This window comes from Hyla sarda, chromosome 10, assembly GCF_029499605.1.
Source record: "Hyla sarda isolate aHylSar1 chromosome 10, aHylSar1.hap1, whole genome shotgun sequence".
In the NCBI taxonomy this organism is placed as follows: Eukaryota; Metazoa; Chordata; class Amphibia; order Anura; family Hylidae; genus Hyla; species Hyla sarda.
In genome coordinates, this window is record NC_079198.1 from 47866041 (window position 1) to 47890555 (window position 24515).

Consider the following 24515-nt stretch of genomic DNA (forward strand, 5'->3'; position numbering starts at 1 on the left):
TGCGTCCTTAAGGACTCGGAATGCAGGGCGTATCCATACGCCCTGTGTCCTTAAGAGGTTAAGGACGCAGGACGTAAATGTACGTCCTGGTGCGGTGGTACTTAACGCACCAGGACGTACATTTACGTCCTGTGCATAACCGCGGGCATCGAAGCGATGCCCGTGTCATGCGCAGCTGATCCCGGCTGCTGATCGCGATCTCGCAGGCGTCCGCCATTAACCCCTCAGGTGCCGGGATCAATAAATTAAAATGATAAAAAATGTGTTAAAAGTTTTTTATATGCAAATGTGGTATAAAAAAAAAGTACAGATCATGGTGCAAAAAATGAGCCCTCACACCGCCGCTTATACGAAAAAATAAAAAAGTTATAGGTCATCAAAATAAAGGGATTATAAACGTACTGTCACGATTCGGCTTACAGGTTGTGGATCCACTGTGTCAGCGAGGGATTGGCGTGGACCGTGCTGGTGGACCGGTTCTAAGTGGCTACTGGTGTTCACCAGAGCCCGCCACAAAGCGGGATGGTCTTGCTGCGGCGGTAGCAACCAGGTCGTATCCACTAGCAACGGCTCAACCTCGCTGACTGCTGAGAAGGCGTGGGACAGAAGGACTAGGCAGAGGCAATGTCAGACGTAGCAGAAGGTCGGGGCAGGCGGCAAGGTTCGTAGTCAATATGGATAGCAGGAGATCAGGTAACACAGGCTTGGACAACACTAAACGCTTTCACTGGCACAAGGCAACAAGATCCGGCAAGGGAGTGCAGGGGAAGTGAGGTGATATAGCCAGGGAGCAGGTGGAAGCTAAATAAGCTAATTGGGCCAGGCACCAATCATTGGTGCACTGGCCCTTTAAGTCTCAGAGAGCTGGCGCGCGCGCGCCCTAGAGAGCGGAGCCGCGCGCGCCAGCACATGACAGCCGGGGACCGGGACGGGTAAGTGACTTGGGATGCGATTCGCGAGCGGGCGCGTCCCGCTATGCGAATCGCATCCCCGCCGGCAATGTCAATGCAGCGCTCCCGGTCAGCGGGTCTGACCGGGGCGCTGCAGGGAGAGAAACGCCGTGAGCGCTCCGGGGAGGAGCGGGGACCCGGAGCGCTTGGCGTAACAGTACCCCCCCCTTAGGTCTCCCCCTTTCTTTGTCCGGCAACTGCTTCACACGGGACGAGGACACCGGGAGTGACTGTAGGGTATCCTCAAAGGCCGGCAGTACAGCAGGAGTGGGAATGGGGAGGGAGGGCAGAGGGTGAAGCTTGGCACGGGGCAGGACGGGGGCCATGAGGAGGCAAGGCACAGTCCAGATAAGCCTTGGGGGGACCAGGTGTAGGAGGAGGCACTGAGGCTTGCCTGACGGGACTGGGAGGGGGGGAGAGGCATTTCTTGTGACAAGCAGAGTCCCAGTTCTTGATCTCCCCGGTGGTCCAGTCAAGGATGGGAGAATGAAGCTGGAGCCATGGCAGACCGAGGAGGACCTCAGAGGTGCAGTTGGGAAGGACGAAAAATTCAATCATTTCGTGATGGGGTCCAATGCACATTAAGAGGGGTTTTGTGCGGTAACGCACGGTGCAATCCAATCTAACTCCGTTGACCGCGGAAATGTAGAGCGGCTTGACGAGACGGGTCACCGGGATGCAGAATTTATTCACCAAAGAATCCAAAATAAAATTCCCAGAGGCACCAGAGTCCAAGCAGGCCACGTCTGAGAGGGAGGAGTTGGCAGAAGGAGAAATCTGCACGGGCACCGTGAGACGTGGAGAAGCAGACTTTGAACCAAGAGATGCCACACCCACGTGAGCTAGGTGCGTGCGTGCGTTTCCTAGACGTGGAGGACGAATAGGGCAATCCACCAAGAAATGCTCGGTACTGGCACAGTACAGACAAAGATTTTCTTCCCTACGGCGATTCCTCTCTTCCTGGGTCAGGCGAGACCGATCCACTTGCATGGCCTCCTCGGCGGGAGGCCCAGGCGTAGATTGCAAAGGATACTGTGGGAGAGGTGCCCAGAGATCTAAGTCTTTTTCCTGGCGGAGCTCCTGATGTCCCTCAGAAAAACGCATGTCTATGCGGGTGGCCAAATGGATAAGTTCTTGCAGGTTGGCAGGAATCTCTCGTGCGGCCAGCACATCCTTGATGTTACTGGACAGCGGGTCTGACCGGGGCGCTGCAGGGAGAGAAACGCCGTGAGCACTCCGGGGAGGAGCGGGGACCCGGAGCGCTCGGCGTAACACGTACTAATTTGGTTAAAAAGTTTGTGATTTTTTTTAAGCACAACAATAATAGAAAAGTATGTAATAATGGGTATCATTTTAATCGTATTGACCCTCAGAATAAAGAACACATGTCATTTTTACCGTAAATTGTACGACGTGAAAACGAAACCTTCCAAAATTAGCAAAATTGCGTTTTTCTTTTTAATTTCCCCACAAAAATAGTGTTTTTTGGTTGCGCCATACATTTTATGATATAATGAGGGATTTCATTACAAAGGACAACTGGTCACGCAAAAAACAAGCCCTCATACTAGTCTGTGGATGAAAATATAAAAGAGTTATGATTTTTAGAAGGCGAGGAGGAAAAAATTAAGTCCTTAAGGGGTTAAAGGGCTATTCCGGATTTATACACCTTATCCCCTATCGAAAGGATAGGGGATAGGATCTACGATCGCAGTGGTCCCCCCGCTGGGGACTCCTGCAATCTCGGTGCAGCCCCCGGCATTCTGTGCCAGGCGCTGCCTCTGAAAAGGGGACGTGATGTCACGGCCCCGCCTCTAGTGACATCATGCCACGTCCCCTCTATTCATGTCTATGGGAGGGGGCGTGATAAGATGTATGAAGCCAGAATACCCCTTTAAAGTGTTATACTTTGATTACAACACCGCAGTTCGCCTTATGCCACAATGTGTGAGATTGTTACTGGGCTGCAGCCAGTATCAGACCCATCTCCTTTCATGAAGAGACGTGGTAGAATCAGAGCAGAAATTAACCTCCAGGAAGGGAATGGTAATGCAGTGGTGGTGTTTTTAAAGCCTTATTATTTAATTATTTATCATTTTACTGTCTGAACCGGTTATTTACTACTACTTGGTCTCATTAGGGGGCAAGCTCCACCATTGCATCCCCATTTCCTTCATAGAGAAGAGGTTTGTTTCTGCTCTGATAATGACAAAGTGAAAACAGAATATTTGGTAGCAATTACAGCCTCCAGTCTTCAGCTATGGGCAACTGGTCAACTTTTTCTTTGCATAGTTTTTGATAAATCTCACCAATTGTCTTGATAGAATGTAATTCTTCAGTCCTGTCTTAAGTCCAGAGCCCTCTGGATAAGGTTTTGTTTAAAGAGTATCTGTTTACCTGCACTAAACCTAATATACTGGGTTATAGCGCGAGTGAACAGCTCTCATTTACTTGAATCAGTGCAATTCATTAATTTCATCCTATTGCCCAGCTTTGCGCAATGGAGGCGGGAAGCTGACTCGCTGAACTCCCCGGCCTCTTCCATATTCCCCATCCAGCCCGCCCCTGTCATGACTATGCTTATCTCTGCCAAGGGTGATCACTCAGTAGAGCGGAGGCAACACCACCGCCTCGCTCACCCCTGAAAGACAGCTCCCCGCCTCCATTGCGCGAGCTGCAAAGGAAAAATTAATGAGTGTCCATAATTCTACAAATACTTTCACAAATGCTGTATCTCCAGCTTTCCCATAGAGATACATAGAGGGGCTTGTTGGTGACAGCTTCTTGCCATGGTTTACACTGGTTCATTTCTGGGAGAGTCGGGGGGAGCTGGGAAAGAAATTGCGAGGGGTTCTGGACTACTCCTTTAAGACTCCTTCTGTACTTCGCTAAATTCAGCTTTTCTTTTACCCTGACCAGTCTCCCAGTCCCAGACATTAAAAACACCCCAACAGCATATATTACCACACAAAAGCATATATTACCACCAGCAGCACCCCCATAGAATAGCTAAACAGGTTATTTTCATTGAAGTGTTATGGACAGTATGACAGTATGTACACGGTGACGTTATTAGCAGAATAGTAAAGTATCAGTTCAGCTAATATAAGTATAATAAGTATATAACTTTAGTATAATAGGTTCAGCTTTGAGGGATCTAACTCAGGATCAGTGCAGGATAAGTAATGTAATGTATGTACACAGTGGCCCTCATTTACTAAAGTCCAACCGTCTTTCGCAACGTCTGTGCGACTATTTATGCAACCAAATTTTAGTCGCACAACCGACACTTTAGAAAACACTCAGAGTGTTTTTTTTCCACTCTGAAATGGGCGTGTTTTATGCAAAAAAGGGCGTTTTACCGACAAAATACGAAAAATACTCTGAGTACTTTCAAATTCACTCGAGAAAAAGTGTGAGTTTGCCTCACACAATAACCGACAGCCAAGAGGCCGAGTGAAATTCCAAAAATGGAGTGATTTCTAACAAGGGACTGTTTGCCATTGTGTTTTTTGTGAAAGTAACTTGTTTTATAACCTGAAAACATTTTGTACAGTTAAACACTTTCATGAATAAAATATTGAATGCTTTTGTGATAGTTAATGTTTATATATTTTTTTTCTTTTTAACACATTTGCAATTTTAGGTTTAAATCAATTTAACACCCAAGCTGATAAACAAGGATAATTGTTGTAATGTTTGAAAAATTATAACACATGAATACTTTTGATTCATGGAAACATTTTTAAACAAACAAGTCTAAACCATTTTGACTTACACAACTAATTTCTTTAGCTCGAAGTTTGCACGACACAATTGGCTAGTGTGACACAAAAAAATGTGCGACAGAACAATAAATAAGCCTGAAAAAAAGACGAGTGATATTGAAAACACTCCAGAATAAACACTCCAGTCTCTTAACTCAGTGCCAGTGACTCCACCAATGGAATAGTCAGTGCAGCTCTGGAGTATAATACAGGATCTTTTACCAGAGTAATAAGAAATTAGGGTCATAATGGGCTCCGTCCCAAAGGGGTTAATACTTTTTTTTTTCTTACACTTTATTGGTCCCTTAGGGGACTATTAGCAGGAATCAGTAAATTCCTCATAAAGATCAATGATGTTACATAGAACTTAACTGATCTGTGTGATCTAGTAACATAGTAACATAGTTCATAAAGTTGAAAAAGACCAGAGTCCATCAAGTTCAACCTATAACCCTAATGAGTCCCTACTCAGTTGATCCAGAGGAAGGCAAAAATACCCTCATACAAGAGGTAAAAATTATTTCCCGACTCCAAATATGGCAGTAAGAATAAATCCCTGGATCAACGTTCTGTCCCTATAAATCTAGTATACATAACCAGCGATGTTATTGTTACATTATGCACTCCGGCTGCACAGGCTGGCCGTGAGCGCATGGTCCCGTTACCTGCTGCTGCCGGTGGGGCTGGGACTCTTATCGCAGGATGCGCCCGCATGTGAGCCCCAGTCCGTCACTCACCTGGTGCTTCTCCTGCCCCAGCCTCTGCCTCTCTGCTCCGGCGCGCGTGTCCCCGTCCCCTAGGGCGCACAAACTATTATCATCAATTAATCTCACATTTTTCATCCTTGGTTGCTCCAATTGTGGCTCTCACTAAGAAGGCATCTAATCCTAAGTCTTGGCTTCAAGAGGCTGAAGAGGCCTTCTACCGTTTAAAGTCTGCATTTGCCTCTGCTCCCGTGCTTACAAGACCTGATCCGGAGAGGCCCTTTGCTTTGGAGGTTGATGCCTCATCTATTCTTACTCAGAAAAACGCAGAGGGCAAGACTGTTACTTGTGGATTCTTCTCCAAGACATTCTCTCTTGCTGAGAGGAATTACTCCATTGGAGATTGTGAACTCCTCGCTATCAAGCTAGCTTTGGAGGAATGATGACATTTATTGGAAAGTTCTTCTCATCCGGTCAGCATCTACTCAGGGCCGGACTGGCTTAGCGGGATACCGGGAATATTCCTGGTAGGCCGCTGCCCTGTGGGCCGGCAGTGGCTGGAGCGCAGGCTGCCTGAGTCCCGACAAGTCACTGTGTCAGTCTGTCAGCAGTGTCAGGACCTGTGTGCTCCGCAGCTGCAGCATCACACACAGATCCTGAGGCTCCTGACAACTGACACAGTGAGCGGAGGTCCGGAGGTCTGGGGTACTGAGTCTGTAATGGGAGCTGTACAGACAGTACACTCCCCTCTACTCTCTGCCTCCTCACTGCTCCTGGCCCCTCCTCCTGTCGGCACAGTGACTGCAGCTGCTCGGGGGAAAATCTACTATACTGGTGAGAGGAAAGGGAACCGAATGAGTAATGTTATTACTGTGTAAGGGAAAGGGTGGGAGTCCTGTTATGTGGTGTGTGGGGGTTTGGTAAGGGTAAGGAGGAGACCTGTTATGTGGTGTGTGTGGGTCTGGTAAGCGGGAGTCCTGTTATGTGGTGTGTGGGGGTCTGGTAAGGGTAAGGGGGAGACCTGTTATGTGGTGTGTGGGGGTCTAGTAAGGGTAAGGGGGAGTCCTGTTATGTGGTGTGTGGGGGTCTGGTAAGGGTAAGGGGGAGACCTGTTATGTGGTGTGTGTGGGAGTCTGGTAAGGGGGAGTCCTGTTATGTGGTGTGTGTGGGGGGTCTGGTAAGGGGGTGTCCTGTTATGTGGTGTGTTGGGGTCTGGTAAGGGGGAGTCCTGTTATGTGGTGTGTGTGGGGGGTCTGGTAAGGGGGAGCCCTGTTATGTGATGTGTGTGTGGGGGTCTGGTAAGGGGGAGTCCTGTTATGTGGTGTGTGGGGGTCTGATAAGGGTAAGGGGGAGTCCTGTTATGTTGTGTGTGGGGGTCTGGTAAGGGTAAGGGGGAGACCTGTTATGTGGTGTGTGGGGGGTGGGGGTCTGGTAAGGGGGAGTCCTGTTATGTGATGTGTGGGGGTCTGGTAAGGGTAAGGGGGAGTCCTGTTATGTGGTGAGTGGGGGTCTGGTAAGGGTAAGGGGGAGACCTGTTATGTGGTGTGTGGGGGTCTGGTAAGGGTAAGGGGGAGACCTGTTATGTGGTGTGTGGGGGTCTGGTAAGGGGGAGTCCTGTTATGTGGTGTGTGTGTGGGGGTCTGGTAAGGGTAAGGGGTAGACCTGTTATGTGGTGTGTGGGGGTCTGGTAAGGGTAAGGGGGAGACCTGTTATGTGGTGTGTGGGGGTCTGGTAAGGGTAAGAGGGAGTCATGTTATGTGGTGTGTGGGGGTCTGGTGAGGGTAAGGGGGAGTCCTGTTATGTGGTGTGGCGGGGTCTGGTAAGGGGGAGACCTGTTATGTGGTGTGTGGGGGTCTGGTAAGGGGGAGACCTGTTATGTGGTGTGGCAGGGTCTGGTAAGGGTAAGGGGGAGACCTGTTATGTGGTGTGTGGGGGTCTGGTAAGGGTAAGAGGGAGTCATGTTATGTGGTGTGTGGGGGTCTGGTAAGGGTAAGGGGGAGACCTGTTATGTGGTGTGTGGGGTCTTGTAAGGGTAAGGGGGAGATCTGTTGTGAGGTGTGTGGGGGTCCGGTAAGGGTAAGGGGGAGTCCTGTATTGTGGTGTGTGGGGGTCTGGTAAGGGGGAGACCTGTTATGTGGTTTGTGGGGGTCTGGTAAGGGGGAGACCTGTTATGTGGTGTGTGTGGGGGGGTCTGGTAAGGGGGAGACCTGTTATGTGGTGTGTGGGGGTCTGGTAAGGGGGAGACCTGTTATGTGGTGTGTGGGGGTCTGGTAAGGGTAAGTCCTGTTATGTGGTGTGTGGGGGTCTAGTAAGGGTAAGGGGAGACCTGGTATGTAGTGTGTGGGGGTCTGGCAAGGGTTAGGGGGAGTCCTGTTATGTGGTGTGTGGGGGTCTGGTAAGGGAGAGACCTGTTATGTGGTGTGTGGGGGTCTGGTAAGGATAAGGGGGAGACCTGTTGTGTGATGTGTGGGGGGGTCTGGTAAGGGGGAGACCGTTATGTGGTGTGTGTGTGGGGGGGGGGGGTCTGGTAAGGGTAAGGGGGAGACCTGTTATGTGGTGTGTGGGGGTCTGGTAAGGGGGAGACCTGTTATGTGGTGTGTGGGGGTTTGGTAAGGGGGAGTCCTGTTGTGTGGTGTGTGGGGGTCTGGTAAGGGTAAGGGGGAGACCTGTTGTGTGGTGTGTGGGGGTCTGGTAAGGGTAAGGGGGAGACCTGTTATGTGGTGTGTGGGGGTCTGGTAAGGATAAGGGGGAGACCTGTTGTGTGGTGTGTGTGTGGGGGGGGGTCTGGTAAGGGGGAGACCGTTATGTGGTATGTGTGTGGGCGTCTGGTATGGGTAAGGGGGAGACCTGTTATGTAGTGTGTGGGGGTCTGGTAAAGGTAAGGGGGAGACCTGTTATGTGGTGTGTGGGGGTCTGATAAGGGTAAAGGGGAGACCTGTTATGTGGTGTGTGGGGGTCTGGTAAGGGGGAGACCTGTTATGTTAGGTGCTGCAGAGGGGGAGACCTGTGATGTTAGGGGCTGCAGAGGGGGAGACCTGTGATGGGGGGGGGGCTGTAGAGGGGGAGACCTGTGATCCTGTGATGTTAGGGGCTGCAGAGGGGGAGACCTGTGATGTTAGGGGCTAGGGCTGGGCGGTATACCGGTTCATACCGAATACCAAAATTTTTGTGCTGCACGATATGAATTTTTCCCCATACCACAATACCGGTTGGGCCCCTCCCCCTTGGGAATGAATTATCAGCCCAGCGCTGCGCTGTCCCCACATCGGGGAACTAATCATATGTGACCCATCAGTGCTGTTCTACTCCCCCCACCAAATCATGTGACCCGCCAGCGCTGTTCTGCTCCCCCCACCAAATCATGTGACCCACCAGCACTGTTCTGCTCCACCCCCCCAAATCATGTTATCCACCAGCGCTGTTCTGCTCCCCCTCACATGTGTCACCCGCAAGCACTGCCCTCCTCCTCTTTGTTGGGGTCCGCCGGCGCTGGGACTCAATACTGTATGCCAGTGGTCTCCAACCTGCGGACCTCCAAATGTTGCAAAACTAGAACTCCCAGCATGCTGGGAGTTGTAGTTTTGCAACAGCTGCAGGTTCGCAGGTTTGAGACCACTGCTGTACACTGTATCCCTATGCCCGGGCTGCAAAAGATAAAGAAAATAAACTTTAACTTACCTATGTCGGCCTTACGCTGGGGACGGGAACGTCGGACAGCCGTCAGCCTATCACCGGCCGGAGCGATGTCCCACCCTGGCCAGTGATATGCTGAGCCCACTGTCATGTAAGGAGCTCTGGCCAGCTTCTTACATAACAGTGCGTTTAACCTATCACTGGCCAGGGCCGGTCATCGCTGCGGCCGGTGATAGGCTGATGGCTGTCATACGTCCCTGTCCCTAGCGTAAGGCCAACGTAGGTAAGTTAAAGTTTATTTTCTTTATCTTTTGCAGCCTGGGCATAGGGATACAGCATACAGCAGTGGTCTCCAACCTGCAAACCTCCAGCTGTTGCAAAACTACAACTCCCAGCATGCCCGGACAGCCAACGGCTATCCGGGCATGCTAGTAGTTGTAGCTTTGCAACATCTGGAGGTCCGCAGGTTGGAGACCACTCGTGTACAGTATAGAGTTCCAGCGCTGGTGTGAGGTGAAAAAATTCAAACCCGTGAAAAAATCGTACCGCCCCTTTTCACCTCACACTGGCGGCCCCCAACAAAGAGGAGGAGGGCAGTGCTTGCGGGTGACATATGTGAGTAGTACCCCGCTGGGCTGATAATTTATTAGGGGGGAGCAGAACAGCGCTGGTGGGTCACATGATTTGGTGGGGGAGCAGAACAGCGTTCACGGGTAACATGATTTGGTGGGGGGGAGCAGAACAGCGCTCGCAGGTCACATGATTTGGGGGGGAGCAGAACAGCGCTGGCGGGTCACATGATTTGGGGAGGGGGTGAAAGAAATACCGTTATATACCGTGAAACCGCCATAAGTTACAAAAATACCGTGATACACATATTTGGTCATACCGCCCAGCTCTATTTGGGGCTGCAGAGGGGGAGACCTGTGATGTGGGGGGCTGCAGAGGGGGACCTGTGATCCTGTGATGTTCGGGGCTGCAGAGGGGGACCTGTGATGTGGGGGGCTGCAGAGGGGGACCTGTGATCCTGTGATGTTAGGGGCTGCAGAGGGGGACCTGTGATGTGGGGGGGACCTGTGATGATGGGGTCTGTAAAGGGGGAACTGTGATGTTGGGGGTCTGCAAAGGGGGGACCTGTGATCCTGTGATGTTAGGAGCTGCAGAGGGGGACCTGTGATATGGGGGGGGGGGACCTGTGATGATGGGGTCTGTAAGGGGGGAACTGGGATGTTGGGGGGGCTGCAAAGGGGGATCTGTGATGTGGGGGGCTGCAAATGGGGGACCTGTGATGTGGGGGGCTGAAAAGGGGGGACCTGTGATGTTGGGGGGCTGCAAGGAGGGGGCTGTAATGTTGGTGAGTGCTGGCGGAGAGGGGAGACCAGTTATGTGGAGGCTGAAGAGGGGGGACCTGTGACATTGGGGGCTGGAAAGGGGATACCTGTGATGTGGGGAAGCTGGAGACGGGGGGACCTGTGATATGAGGGTCTGGAAAGGGGATACCTGTGATGTGGGGGGCAGAAGAGGGGATGCCTTTGATGTAGGGGGCTGGAGACGGGGGGACCTTTGATGTGGGTGGCTGGAGATGGGGGGACCTGTAATGAGGGGGACCTGTAATGTGGGGTAGGGGGTAGGTTCTGGGAAGAGAAGACCAGCTGTTACTACTTTGTAAGGGAGAGATACCTGTGATGTGGGGGGCAGAAGAGGGGATGCCTTTGATGTAGGGGGCTGGAGACGGGGGGACCTTTGATGTGGGTGGCTGGAGATGGGGGGACCTGTAATGAGGGGGGCCTGTAATGTGGGGTAGGGGGTAGGTTCTGGGAAGAGAAGACCTGCTGTTACTACTTTGTAAGGGATGTTGCTTCTCTTTTTTTGTTTATTTTTTTTGGTTCTCTTTGGTTCTCTTTTTTTTTTTTGCAGTTTAAGTTGTTTATTCATTATTTCTAAATAACTATATTTTTTATATTTAAAACTACAGGTAAGGGGAACCTGTTAACAGTTTTATGTTGCCCAAACAGCGGGCAGAATAAAACTGGTGCAGGCATCACGATCCCAGGACACTCAGTCATTCAGGAAGGAATCTTAGTTTGTAAATGCCACCGGAACTGGTGATTAGTCCTCGGGGCGGGTCTCAGCAGGGCAGGTGACGCATCTCTCCCTGTATCAGTGGTCTCCAAACTGTGGATCTCCAGCTGTTGCTAAACTAAAACTCCCAGCAAAATGACAACTCCCAGCATGCACAGACCGTAGTTGGAACACCTAACAGTCCACAGTTTCGAGACCTAGGGGAGATTTATCAAAGCCTGTACAAAGGAAATGTTGCCCAGTTGATTGGTGAGTGCTTCCAATAATGTTCTACTGTGAGACTGTTATGCTTACTGCTATAAACTATTGGGATTGAGCACCCCATCTGTATGCAGGGTCTCCCTCTACACTGATAAGAGAGAAGTGTCAATCAAGCCAGCTGGGCAGGACCCGCCCCTGTGACTATTTACCTGTATTCTGGTAGCATTTTCAAACTATGTCTCAATGTTGCAATGCCTGCACCAGTGTTATGCTTCCAACGGTATTTTAACCCTATGCATTATCTACTACGAAAGGGGGGACAGTAAAAAAAAAAAAAAAAACCCTCTCTAAAATTCCTCGCTTTTACACTGCCACTGAAATGACCGAATTCTGTTCCTGGAATCTTGCACTTTTGGTTAGGTGACGTGACGTCACATGGCCAGCCATCCAATCAGCGCCTGAGGCTGGACATTGCTTCAGACTGTAATTGAATGAGCAGCTGTGGGAGATCAGGTAACCTAACCCAGAAGTGCTGGACACTGGGAACTGAGTTCCGTGATTCTGGTGGTAGGGCAAGTGCAAAAAAGAGAGGGTTGCTTTTATTTTTTTATTTTTATTTTTTACTGTTTTCCCCAAGTGGATTTTACATAGTGTTAATACCACATTACTGTCTTGTATGTTGAGGCTGCACCCCTTTGACTTCAGGGCACAGCCACAGCATAGTTCTCTTATAGAGGAATGGCAAATCAAATGCCAGGCTTCACTGTCCCTTTCCTGCAGCCAGTGACTGCTACAATGACACAATGCTGTGGGGCTGGTATGACAATTTTTCCAGGGCTGGTTTTTAGCCCCAGTCCGGCCCTGCATCTACTCCAACCAAAAGAATCTTCTATACCTTCAGTCTGCTCAGCGTTTGAACCCCCGCCAGGCAAGGTGGTGACTGTTCTTTTCCAGGTTCAACTTCTTCATTCACTTCCTTCCAGCAGACAAGAACATCAGGGCTGATGTTCTCTCCAGTTCCTCTGACGTCATTGGGTTTGACTCCACGCCTAGACATATTATTCTTCCTGACCGTTTGATTACTGGAGCTCCTGCCAAGATTCAGCGAGTTCCTCCTGGAAAATCCTTTGTGCCCGCCAGATTGAGAAGCAAGGTCTTGAAATGGGGTCATTCTTCCTTGACAGCAGGAAATTCTGGAATACGCAAGACTCTACTTCTTATCTCCCGGCACTACTGGTGGCCCCCATCTTGAACGTGATATTTCTGACAAAACTCCACGACAGAGACCTGCAGGACTCTTACAGCCTTTAAGCATTCCAGAGACTCCCTGGTCCCATATCACCATGGATTTCATCACCGATTTGCAACCATCTCTTAATAACACTGTCATCTGGGTCGTTGTAGATCAGTTTTCCAAAATGGCTCATTTCATTCCTCTACCAGGTCTTCCTTCTGCCCCACAGCTGGCGAAGTACTTCTTGTTGCATGTCTTTTGTTTACATTGTCTTCCTCAGCATATCATTTTGGATCGAGGTGTGCAGTTTGTCTCTAAGTTCTGGTGAGCCTTTTGTAACCGTCTGGACATCAATCTGGACTTATCCTTGGTCTACCACCCTCAGTCCAACTTCGACATTTTGTTTCAGCTCTCCAAGATGATTGTGTCGACCTTCTTCCTTGGGCTGAATTCTCATATAATCATAAGGATTCCGAGACCACAAGGTCGTCTCCTTTTTTTGTTGTCTATGGACTCCATCTCCGATCTCCTCTCCCAGTTTCCTCCAGTGCCTGCTGCTGATGAGCTGCTCCGTGACTTCTCTACCATCTTACAACAGACCCGACAGTCGTTATCTCAGGATTCTTCGCACATGAAGGTGCAACTGGATAAAAGTAGAAGACCTCCTCCATACTCTCCTGGTGACATGGTGTGGCTTTCATTCGAGTACATCCTCTTCAAGATCCCCTGTTACAAGCTCGGTCCCCACACCTGTCTCCGGCTCTTCTGACATCTTCAAGGTTAAAGAGATTCTTACTACAAAAACTGAGATGTAAGCAATTTTTTTGGGTCGACTGGGAGGGTTACGGTCCTTAGGAGAGATATTGGGAGCCTGAGGAGAATATCCTGGACCGTGACCTTCTCAGGAGTTTTCTGACACATAAAAGGAGGGGTAGACCAAAGGGGGGGGTACTGTTACGTTATGCGCTTCGGTGGTGGAGGCGGGGCTGGGACTCGCATCGCGGGATGCGCCCGCATGCGAGCCCCAGTCTGTCACTCACCTGGTGCTTCTCCTGCCCCAGCCTCTGCTTCTCTGCTCCGTCGCGCGTGTTTCCGTCCCCTAGGGTGCACGCCAGAGCTTTAAGATTTAAAGGGCCAGTGCGCTCATTAGTGTAATTCACCTGTGGCTCATTGATAAATTCCTCCACCCTCCTCAATTCCTTGCCTGATCTTTGTTGCCTTGTGCCTGAGAGAAAACATTCCTGAGAGTTGCCTTACCATGTATCTGATCCTTTGCTCTGTGACTAGACCTTTCTCCTCTGCCACCTGCCTACTGACCTCCTGCTACGTCCTGACTACGCTACTTTGCTGCCTGCCTTGACCTTCTGCTATTTTGATTATGAGCTGCCTTATCCCTCCTGTACCTCGCATCTCCTCAGCTGCCTGTGTGGTCGAGCTGTGCCAGGGGTAGCGACCTGTGTGCCACCTGCTGCAGCAAGTCCCTCCTGCCTTGCGGCAGGCTCTGGTGAAGACCAGGGGCACCTTAAACTAAGCTCCAAGTCATGGTCCGAGTCATCTGCCACACAGGTCCAGTGGATCCACATCCACCGGAGTTCCTGTCTTCTGAAATGTGAGTGTTACCATTATTATTCTCCAAAAATGCGCTTCGGGCCTGGACTAGTGACGTTGCCTTGACTTGCGTCCCTGTGCGTCGTTGGCAAAGCAATGTCACTACTCTGGGGCCGGGCCCGAAACGCGGAGAAGAGGTGAAAATGGACAGCCCGCAACGACTAACCATCCCCACCGGACAGTCCCTGCAGCATAGATGGCCCCGACCAGCTCGCCCTAACTTCCCGCCAAGGGGAGCTGAGTACAAAACAAAAGGGGGGGGCGATGATGATGAAGGCCGCAGTGGTCTTCAACCTGCGGACATCCAGAGGTTTCAAAACTACAACACCTGGAGGTCCGCAGGTTGGAGACCACTGATGAAGGGATTGACAGGCTGAGAGCTCACTCGAGTATAAGCCGAGGGGGGCGCTTTCAGCACGAAAAATCGTGCTGAAAAACTCGGCTTTTACTCGAGTATATATACGGTATACCTCAAGGCACCTCGAGCCTTAACATCCCACAGGTGTTTGACAACTTTTTGTTAAAGTCGGATGTGTAAATGAATATAAAAATTTTCACTAAAGTGCATTTTTTTTTCCAAAACTTACCATTTCTACAAAGGGTAGTAGGAGAAAATGCCCCCCAAAATTTGTAACCCCATCTCTTCTGAGTATGGAAATACCCCATGTTAGGACCTAAAATACTCTGTGTGCGAACTACAATGCTCAAAAGAGAAGGAGTCACATTTGGCTTTTGGAAAGCAAATTTAGCTGAAATGGTTTTTGGGGGGCATGTAGCATTTGGGAAGCCCCTATGGTGCCAGAACAGCAAAAAACAAAACAAAACACATGGAATATTATTTTGGAAACAACACCCCTCAAGGCACATACCAAGGGGTCCAGTGAGCCTTAACACCCCACAGGTGGTTGACGAACTTTCGTTAAAGTGAAACGTGAAAATTAAAAATGAGATTTAACACTAAAATGCTGGTGTTGCCCCAAACTTTTCATTTTCACAAGGAGTAAGGCTAGGTTCAGACTACGGAATTTCCGCCTGCAATTCCTCTTTGAAATTGCAGGTTTAAATTCTGCTTGCTAAAATGTATAGTGTAGTGAATGGGTTTCCGTTCAAAAATTCACACTTCGGAATTTGTGAAGCGGAACTTGTAAATGGAAATTTCCACCTGAAGAATGGGGTTGCTCTTTCTTCAGGCGGAAATACTCGCGGAACACATTGCAGTCTATTGGAGCGCGCACTCGGAATCTCCGGGCGGAAATTTTCTGCCCGGAGATTCCGTAGTCTGAACCTAGTCTAATAGGAGAAAATGCCCCACAAAATTTGTAACCCCATTTCTCTCAAGTAGGGAAATACCTCATATGTGGATGTAAAGTATTCTGCGGGTGCACTAGAGGGCTCAGAAGGAAAGGAGCGACAATGGTATTTTGGAGAGTGAATTTTGCTGAAATGGTTTTTGGGGGCATGTCCCATTTAGGAAGCCCCATGATGCCAGAACAGTAAAAAAAAAACAAAAAAAAAAACACATGGCATACTATTTCGGAAACTACACCCCTCACAGAATTTAGTAAGGGGTGCTGTGAGCATTTACACCCCACTGGCATTTGACAGATCTTTGGAACAGTGGGCTGTGCACATGAAAAATTACATTTTTCATTTTTACGGACGACTACTCAAAAAATCTGTCAGACACCTGTGGGGCGTAGATGCTCACTGCACACCTTGTTACATTCTGTGAGGGGTGTAGTTTCCAAAATGGGGTCACATGTGGAGGGGGTCCACTGTTCTGGCACTATGGGGGCTCTGTAAACACACATAGCCTTCAATTCCAGCCTAATTCTCTCTCAAAAAACCCAATGGCGCTCCTTCTCTTCTGAGCATTGTAGTCCGCTTGCAGAGCACTTTACATCCACATATGGGGTATTTATATACTCAGAAGAAATGCGGTTACAAATTTTGGGGGGCCTTTTTCCTATTACCTCTTGTGAAAATGAAAGATTTGGGGTAACACCAGCATTTCAGGGAAAACATTTTTTTTTCATGTCCAAATTTAACAAAAATTTGTCAAAGACCCATGGGTTGTTTAGACTCACTATAACCCTTGTTACATTCCGTGAGGGGTGTATTTTCCAAAATAGGATAACATGTGGGTGTTTTTTTTTTGCTTTCATGTCAGAACCGCTGTAACAATCAGCCACCCCTGTGCAAATGACCAATTTAGGCCCCAAATGTACATGGTGCGCTCTCTCACTCCTGAACAATGTAGTTAGTTTGCAGAGCATTTTACGTACACATATGGGTATTTCCGTACTCAGAAGAAATTGCGTTAGAAATTATGGGGGTCTTTTTCTCCTTTTACCTCTTGTGAAAATTAAAAGTATGGGGCAACACCAGCATATTAGTGTAATAATTAAAAAAAATTTACGCTAACATGCTGGTGTAGCCCCCAACTTTACCTTTTCATAAGGGGTACAAGGATAAAAATCCCCCCAAAATTTGTAACACAATTTCTCCCGAGTATTTGTAACACAATTTCTCCCATATGTGGCCCTAAACTGTTGCCTTGAAATACGACAGGGCTCTGAAGTGAGAGAGCGCCATACGCATTTGAGGCCTAAATAAGGAATTTGCAATAGGGGTGGACAAGGATGGGGCTTGTCTCCACCAAAACCTCACAGTAGTGTTTCCCAAACAGGGTGCCTCCAGCTGTTGCAAGACTCCCAATCTGCCAGGACAGTCTATGGCTGTCCGGAACACTGGGAGTTGTGGTTTTGTAACAGCCGTATGAGATGTGTGGGGGACAGAGTAAGGGGGTGTATTTGTAGTGTTTTACTTTTTATTATGCGTTAGTGTAGTGTAGTGTTTTTAGGGTACATTCACACAGGCGGGGGTTCACTGTAAACCCGCCCGTGTGACTCTACCCTGTACATTCACATGGGGGGGGGGGGCGTCCAAAAACCTTCAGCTGTGGCAAAATGACAACTCCCAGAATGCACTGACAGACCGTACATGCTGGGAGTTGTAGTTTTCCAACAGCTGTAGGCACACTGGTGGGGAACCACAGAGTTAGAAAACAGACTCTAGCTCAGTGATGCCAACCCGTGTGCCTCCAGCTGTTGCAAAACTACAACTCCCAGCATGTGCAGTCTGTCAGTGCATTCTGGGAGTTGTAGTTTTGCAACAGCTGGAGGCACACGGGTTGGAATCACTGAGTTAGGAAACAGACTCTAGCTCAGTGTTTCCCAACCAGTGTGCCTCCAGCTGTTGCAAAACTATAATTCCCAGCATGACCAGACAGTCAGGGATGCTGGGCGTGTAGTTGTGCAATATCTGGCCCTTCAGATGTTTCAGAACTATAACTCCCAGCATGCCTGGACAGTCTGGGCATGCTAAGAGTTGTAGTTATGCAACAACTGGGGAAGAACAGTTTGGAGACCACAAAGTAGTGGTCTCCAAACTGTAGTCGTCCAGATGTTGCAAAACTACAACTCCAAGCATGCCCAGACTGTCCAGGCATGCTGGGAGTTGTAGTTCTGCAACATATGAAGGGCCACATATTGTAGAACTATATGCCCAGCATCCCTGACTGTCTGGCCTGCTGGGAATTGTAGTTTTGCAATATCTGGGGGGCTAAAGTTTGGAGACCACCGTACAGTGGTCTCCAAACTGTGCCACTTCAGATGTTGCAAAACTACAACTCCCAGCATGCCCAGACAGTCAGTGCATGCTGAAAGTTGTAGTTTTGCAACATCTGGGGGACCATAGTTAAGAGACCACTACATAGTGGTCTCCAAACTGTGAACCTCCAGAGTGTGCCAAACTAGTTTTGCAGCTTTTAGAAGGCCACAGAGAAGATCACTTACAGTGATCTTTACTGCAGCCTTCTCCACAGGTATGGACCTACAGATTAAAGAGAAGGTGTCATTTTTACCGAAAAATGTACTGTGTAGAAACGGAAGCCCCCAAAAGTTACAAAATGGCGTTTTTTTTTTCAATTTTGTCTCACAATGATTTTTTTTTCCGTTTCGCCTTAGATTTTTGGGTAAAATGACTGACGTCATTACCAAGTAGAATTGGTGGCGCAAAAAATAAGCCATCATATGGATTTTTAGGTGAAAAATTGAGAGAGTTATGATTTTTTTAAAGGCAAGGAGGAAAAAACTAAAATGCAAAAATGCATTTTAACCTTAAGGACCAGGCTTTTTTTTCTTTTTCGTTTTTCCTCCTCGCCTTCTAAAATCCATAACTCCTTTATATTTCCATCTACTGACCCATATATGGGCTTGTTTTTTTGCGTGACCAATTGTACTTTGTAATGAAACCTCTCATTTTACCATAAAATGTACGGCGATCACCCCCAAAAAATTTTTAGGGAGGAAATTTTTATGAAAACCACAATTTTGCACATTTTGGAGTGTTTTGTTTTCACACTGTACACTTTACGGTAGAAATGACATGTGTTCTTTATTCTGTGGGTCAATACGATTAAAATGATACCCATGGCTAGATACTGTTTTATTTTTGTACCGCTTAAAAAAAATCTAAATCTAAAATCTACAAAATCAGTAATCTGAAATCGCCCTATTTTGACCACCTATAACTTTAAAATTTTTCCGTATATAGGGCGTTATGAGGGCTTATTTTTTGCGCTGTTATCTGCACTTTTTATTGATACCATTACATTTGCATATATAAATACATTTGCATATATAAAACTTTTAGATAATTTTTTATTATTTTTTTTAAATAAAATGTGACAAAAAAGCATTTTAGGCCTTTTTTTTTCTACGTTTATGTTATTCACCGTACGGGATCATTAACATTATATTTTGATAGATCGAACATTTACGCAAGCGGCGATACAAATATGTTTATTTTAAAAAAAATACGCTTTTTGGGGGTAAAATTGGGAAAACTGACAATTTTAATTTTTATTGGGGAAGGGGATTTTTTACTTTTTTTTACTTTTTATTTTTACAGTTTTCAACTTTTGTTTACACTTTTTATGTCCCCCTAGGGGACTATCTATAGCAATCCTTTGATTGCCAATACTGTTCAGTGCTATTTATAGGACATAGCACTGATCAGTATTATTGGTGATCTTCTGCTCTGGTCTGCTCGATCTCAGACCAGAGCAGAAGACCCCGGGAGATGGCCGGAGCCAGGTGAGGGGACCTCCAGCCGCCATGCTGGATGATCGGATCCCCGCGGCAGCACTGCGGGCGATCCGATCGTAAATTCAAAGTGCTGCACTGCCGCAGATGCCGTGATCTGTATTGATCATGGCATCTGAGGGGTTAATGGCGGACATCCGTGCGATCGCAGATGTTGGCCATTACCGGCAGGTCCCCGGCTGCTGCTAGCAGCTGGAACCTGCCGTGTATGAAGCGAGCACCGTTCCAATGCTCGCGGTGATACACAGGACGTAAATGTACGTCCTGGTGCGCAAAGTCCCGCCAAACCAGGACGTAAATTTACTTCCTTGGTCATTAAGGGGTTAATTCATTAATTCACATCTTGGATGTGTTATCTTCCCTTTATTTTTGTGAGCAGTGTACTTCTTTAAAAAAAAAAAAATATATATATATATATACATTTTATTAAAGAAAACTGCCTTTAAAAATCCCACCACAAGGGGTCCCCATGCCTCCTGGGACACTGAAGAGTCCCACAGCAGCATGAGCATATCCAAGGGTCAAGGACACGAGATGACTGATTGACAAGGCTGCAGGAGGAACACAGCCTGCAGCAACACTGCTGTAACACAGACTTTTACCAAACATGTGCCTCCAGCTGTTGCAAAACTAAAACTCCAAGCATGCCTGGACAGTCAAAGGATGTCTGGGCATGCTGGGAGTTGTAGTTTTGCAAAAGTTGTAGGCACACAACTGAAGGCAACACTGCTGCAAAAAAAGACTTATCCAAACGCTGTAACTCCTACTATTCCAAAACTCCCAGCATTACAGGAATGCCTAAGGATGACACACATGAATGACATAGGAAGATCTAAGTTATACACTCACCATATTGTGTTTGGTAGTAGAGTACAGACAATCTCCAATAATCATTGTGTGTGTGTGTGTCTTTGTATGTGTGTGTGTGTGTGTGTGTGTGTGTGTGTGTATGTGTGCAGCATAAATCCACAGAGGAAAGGGTTACAGAGAAGTGCTGCCAGGCTCCAAAGAGAAGTGAGGGAGTGAGATAAGTCATCACAATGCAGGCTAGATAGGGACACGCCTCCCCCTTTGACAAGATGGAAAAGACAATGAGCAGCATTAATATGCTATTTTTTAGTGAAGTGTGATAGAGACATAACAATTATGTGTACATGATCTGGATTAAGTACTGAGTAACATATAACAGTTTTCTTTTTTTGTGAGATCTGACAGGCACGCTTTAAGTCTTTCAATTTATTCTTAATACTAACAAAATATAGAGAGCTAATTTAATCTATCCTGCTGTGCTTACTTCATGTGTAGGAGGAAAAAACAAAGAGAAACAGCAACAAGTAACTTAAGTGGAAAAAAGCAACAGGAAAACCATCCATTCAACTCAAACAATATATTGTGCTCTATTTTTCCCCATTAACTCCATAAGGACTCAGGGTGTACTTGTACGTCCTGAGTCCGCTCCCATTCTAACAACGGCCGGGACCCGTGGCTAATAGCGCGCAGCACTGATCGTGGTGCTGCGTGCTATTAACCCTTTAGACGCGACGTTCAAAGTTGAAAGTAAAACATTGCCGGTTACCTCAGGGGGCTGTTCGGGATTGCCGCGTCGAAATCGCGGCATCCCGAACAACTCTAGGACAGCAGGAGGGTCCCTTACCTTGCCTCCTGTTGTCCGATCGCCGAATGACTGCTCAGTGCCTGAGATCCAGGCATGAGCAGTCAAGCGACAGAATCATTGATCAATGGTTTCCTATAAGAAACCATTGATCAATGTAAAAGATCAGTTTGTGCAGTGTTGTAGCCCCCTATGGGAGCTTCCCTAATAAAAGTTGGAATCACTCCCCTTTTCCCATAAAAAAAAAAACCACTGTAAATAAAAATAAAGATATGTGGCATCACCGCGTGTGGAAATGTCCGAATTATAAAAATATATCATTAATTAAACCACACGGTCAATGGCGTACGCACCAAAAAAATCCAAAGACACATTTTATATCATGAAAAAATGGATCAATAAGTCCGTCCAATACAAAAATGGTACTGCTAAAAACTTCCGATCACAGTGCAAAAAATGAGCCCTCAAACTGCCCCATACGCTGAAAAAGAAAAAAGTTATAGGGGTCAGAAGATGTAAATTTTAAACGTATGCATTTTCCTGCACGTAGCTATAATTTTTTCAGAAGTACGGCAAAATCAAACCTACATAAGTAGGGTATCATTTTAATCGTATGGACCTACAGAATAAAGAGAATGTGTAATTTTTACCAAAAAATGTACTGTTTAGAAACAGAAGACCCCAACAATTCCAAAATGGCGTTTTTTCTTCAATTTTGTCGCACAATAATTTTTTTTCCGTTTCGCCGAAGATTTTTGGGTAAAATGACTAATGTCCCAGCAAAGTAGAATTGGTGGATTTTTAGGTGCAAAATTGAAAGGGTTATGATTTTTTAAGGGTAAGGAGCAAAAAACTAAAGTGCAAAAACTGAAAAACCCTGAGTCCTTAAGGGGTTAAATGTAGTACAGCAATAGATTCCATGAAGAAGGATTCAAAAAGAACAAAACAATGATATGCACATACTAAATACATATGTTAGAGACACAAACTCAAGACAGGCCTTTGTGGAGAGAAACTATTCATATGGTCACCATGATGTCACTTAAAGTGAAACTTCTTACTTGCCCAAGCTTTGTCACTGGAAATCTGTTGCAGGCTTCCTACAGTTTATACAGATGCCAGAAAAGATGAGAAAATTAGTTTTTTATGTACTCAGACTAGAGAAAGGGGTAAGGAGAACCTGTCAAAATCTTACAATAAAAGACTCAAGTCAGATTTCTTACACCTTGATAAGAGGACAATGACATGAAGTTGGAGACTTTCACACCTAAAATCATACAATGTCTGATACTTTCTAGATACATTTTGCTCATATAAATTTGAGAATGATTGTAAAATGCTGACACTTTGTATCTTCATGTTTATTACAGTTAAAGTTTAGCCTATGTGGTTCTTTACTTGTTCTCTGGTAGATTTACTTTTGAAAATATTAACCAACCTACTGGATTTTTTTAAGTGGCACAAAATACAAACGAATTTTAAGTTTTAGCATAAAATGTTACACAGGCTACTTACAACTCTTATTTTATTAGTCACATAGACTGGTGGTGCCAAAGCATCACCATATTCCTATATACACATCCTTCACATACCCCACTACAAATGCACATAGTACAAATGTGGTAGGTATACTATCAATTTAAATGTTTAGTAGTAAAAACAACATATCTTTCAACATATTAGTAGTAAAAACACCACAAAGAACCAGTCTCACTAGTCCATACTCAAATGTGAAGCATTGGTCTTTACCTTGTGATCCACTGACAAGCAGTCTTTCCTTTGCTCTCCCCCTCCCTGTACCACGTCTACACAAAATGCAATGTGGGATGCAGGCAGCTGTGAGCAGACAGAAGACTCACTGTCCCATCTGGGATGAGGGGCCTGTCCCTCCTACAGCTGGCTGCACTCGCTTTACCAATAACAAGCTAGAATCCTGGGCCATGAGGCCGCCCTTATCCTTCCACAGTCCAAGAACAAGGAGCGGCTTACTTCTGGAGTGAGACATAAATATTCACTGTTCTTCTTGCTTGTAAGATACATGGAAAATACAGGCTTATACCTGAATGATACATCTCTAGTCTTTTACAATAGTCTCTTCACAAAAATATAAATTTAGTAAGTGATCAAAAGAGTTCTTCTGAAATGGTTTACTAGGTCATTAAATAATAGAAGAGAAAAACAACAACATAAAAGAGAATTATTCATTGTTTTATAGTCTTACATACAAAAATTTTTGTATTTATGCACAAACCCTCAGTAGCTTATGCCTGGAGAAGCATTGTTTTATAGTCTGACATACAAAAACTTTAGGTTTTATGCACAAACGTCAGTAGCTTATGCCTGGAGAAGCATTGTTTCAACAGCTGAATTATTTTACAGTAAGCTTTTTTGTTTTATTTTTGATTCTGAACAATTATGGTGGGTTCACATATATACTGCGTCCATCTCAGTGCAACTGATGAGAAAAGTGCATCAGCTGGCATCAGTTGTTTAAATTCGTAACCAGGGACGGACTGACCGGCCGATCTGGTCGGACGTGGTCCGAGGGCCAGGCTGGATAAAGGGGTCGCCACCGCTGCTACTGAGGATCCAGGACGGGTGTCCCCAGGAAGACAGCACTGCATTCTGCTGTATGTGTGTCTCATGCACATACAGCAGAAAGCCTCCTCTCTGTGTGAGGTGCATCTGGAGCCTACACAGAGAGGAGACGTGACCTTCGCCTCATCGGCACCTGCACAGTGGAGGATGGAAGATGCGGTCTCCTGCTGCGATCCGGAGAAGATCGCTGCGTGGGACATAATCAGATGAGCAGATTTTTTCTTCCATCCTGGGAGGGGGGTGTTGGGGGGTGTTGAGGTGAGGGGGTTACTCTGCTGCTTCTACCTACTGGGGGGGAACTCTGCTGTCAATACCTACTGTAGGGGAACTCTGTGTGTGTGACATATACAAGTGAGTAAGTATAAAAGTGAGAGGGACTTTAACCCCTTCAGGACCAAGCCCATTTTGGCCTTAACCCCTTAAGGACATAGGGCGTATCCATACGCCCCCGTTTCCAAGTCCTTAAGGTCCGGGGCCGGATGCCTGCTGAAATTGTTCAGCAGGCATCCCGACATATCGCCCAGGGGGGTTATTATGTCCCCCCATGTCGGCGATTGCCGCAGATCGCTGGACAATTCAGTCCAGCGATCTGCTGCTGATTCCGGGTCAATCGGGTCTCCAGTGACCCGATGACCCGGAATTACTGGCTGATCGGGGCCGTCAGCCATTGCCAGCAGGGGTGAGGTGGCACTGGTGCCACCTCACGATCGCCCTGATTCATCGGACGGTTTCCCGGCCGACCAATCAGGGCGCCTGCTGCGGATGTCACTCCCGCAACCCGCTCCGCCCCTCTTCCGGAGGACGTGAGCGGGTGCGGGCAGAAGACCCCAGGTGCTTGGGACCCCCATCCCCGGCGTCAATGTTGGGATCAGGGCCCCAGGAGCGACGGCGGCAGCGAGGGACTGACCTGTGCGGCGGCATCGTGGAGCAGCAGCAGGAGGTGAGTGACAGCCTCCTG

At 47.3% G+C, this 24515-nt stretch overlaps 1 protein-coding gene across 2 annotated transcripts in view; it reads right to left on the reverse strand.

Moving 5' to 3' along the window:
• Positions 1–22779, reverse strand: part of PHLDB1 (pleckstrin homology like domain family B member 1) — a 727524-nt gene extending 704745 nt beyond the window's left edge. Inside the window, exons 1-2 of one of the 2 annotated variants that reach the window (XM_056544028.1) lie at positions 22709–22779; positions 22021–22059 (exon numbers count right to left, since the gene is read on the reverse strand). The gene's annotated coding sequence lies outside the window, so the exon portion shown is untranslated. The remainder of the gene's footprint in view (positions 1–22020; positions 22060–22708) is intronic. The other variant, XM_056544029.1, reaches the window with a different exon arrangement.
• Positions 22780–24515: the final 1736 nt, after the last annotated feature.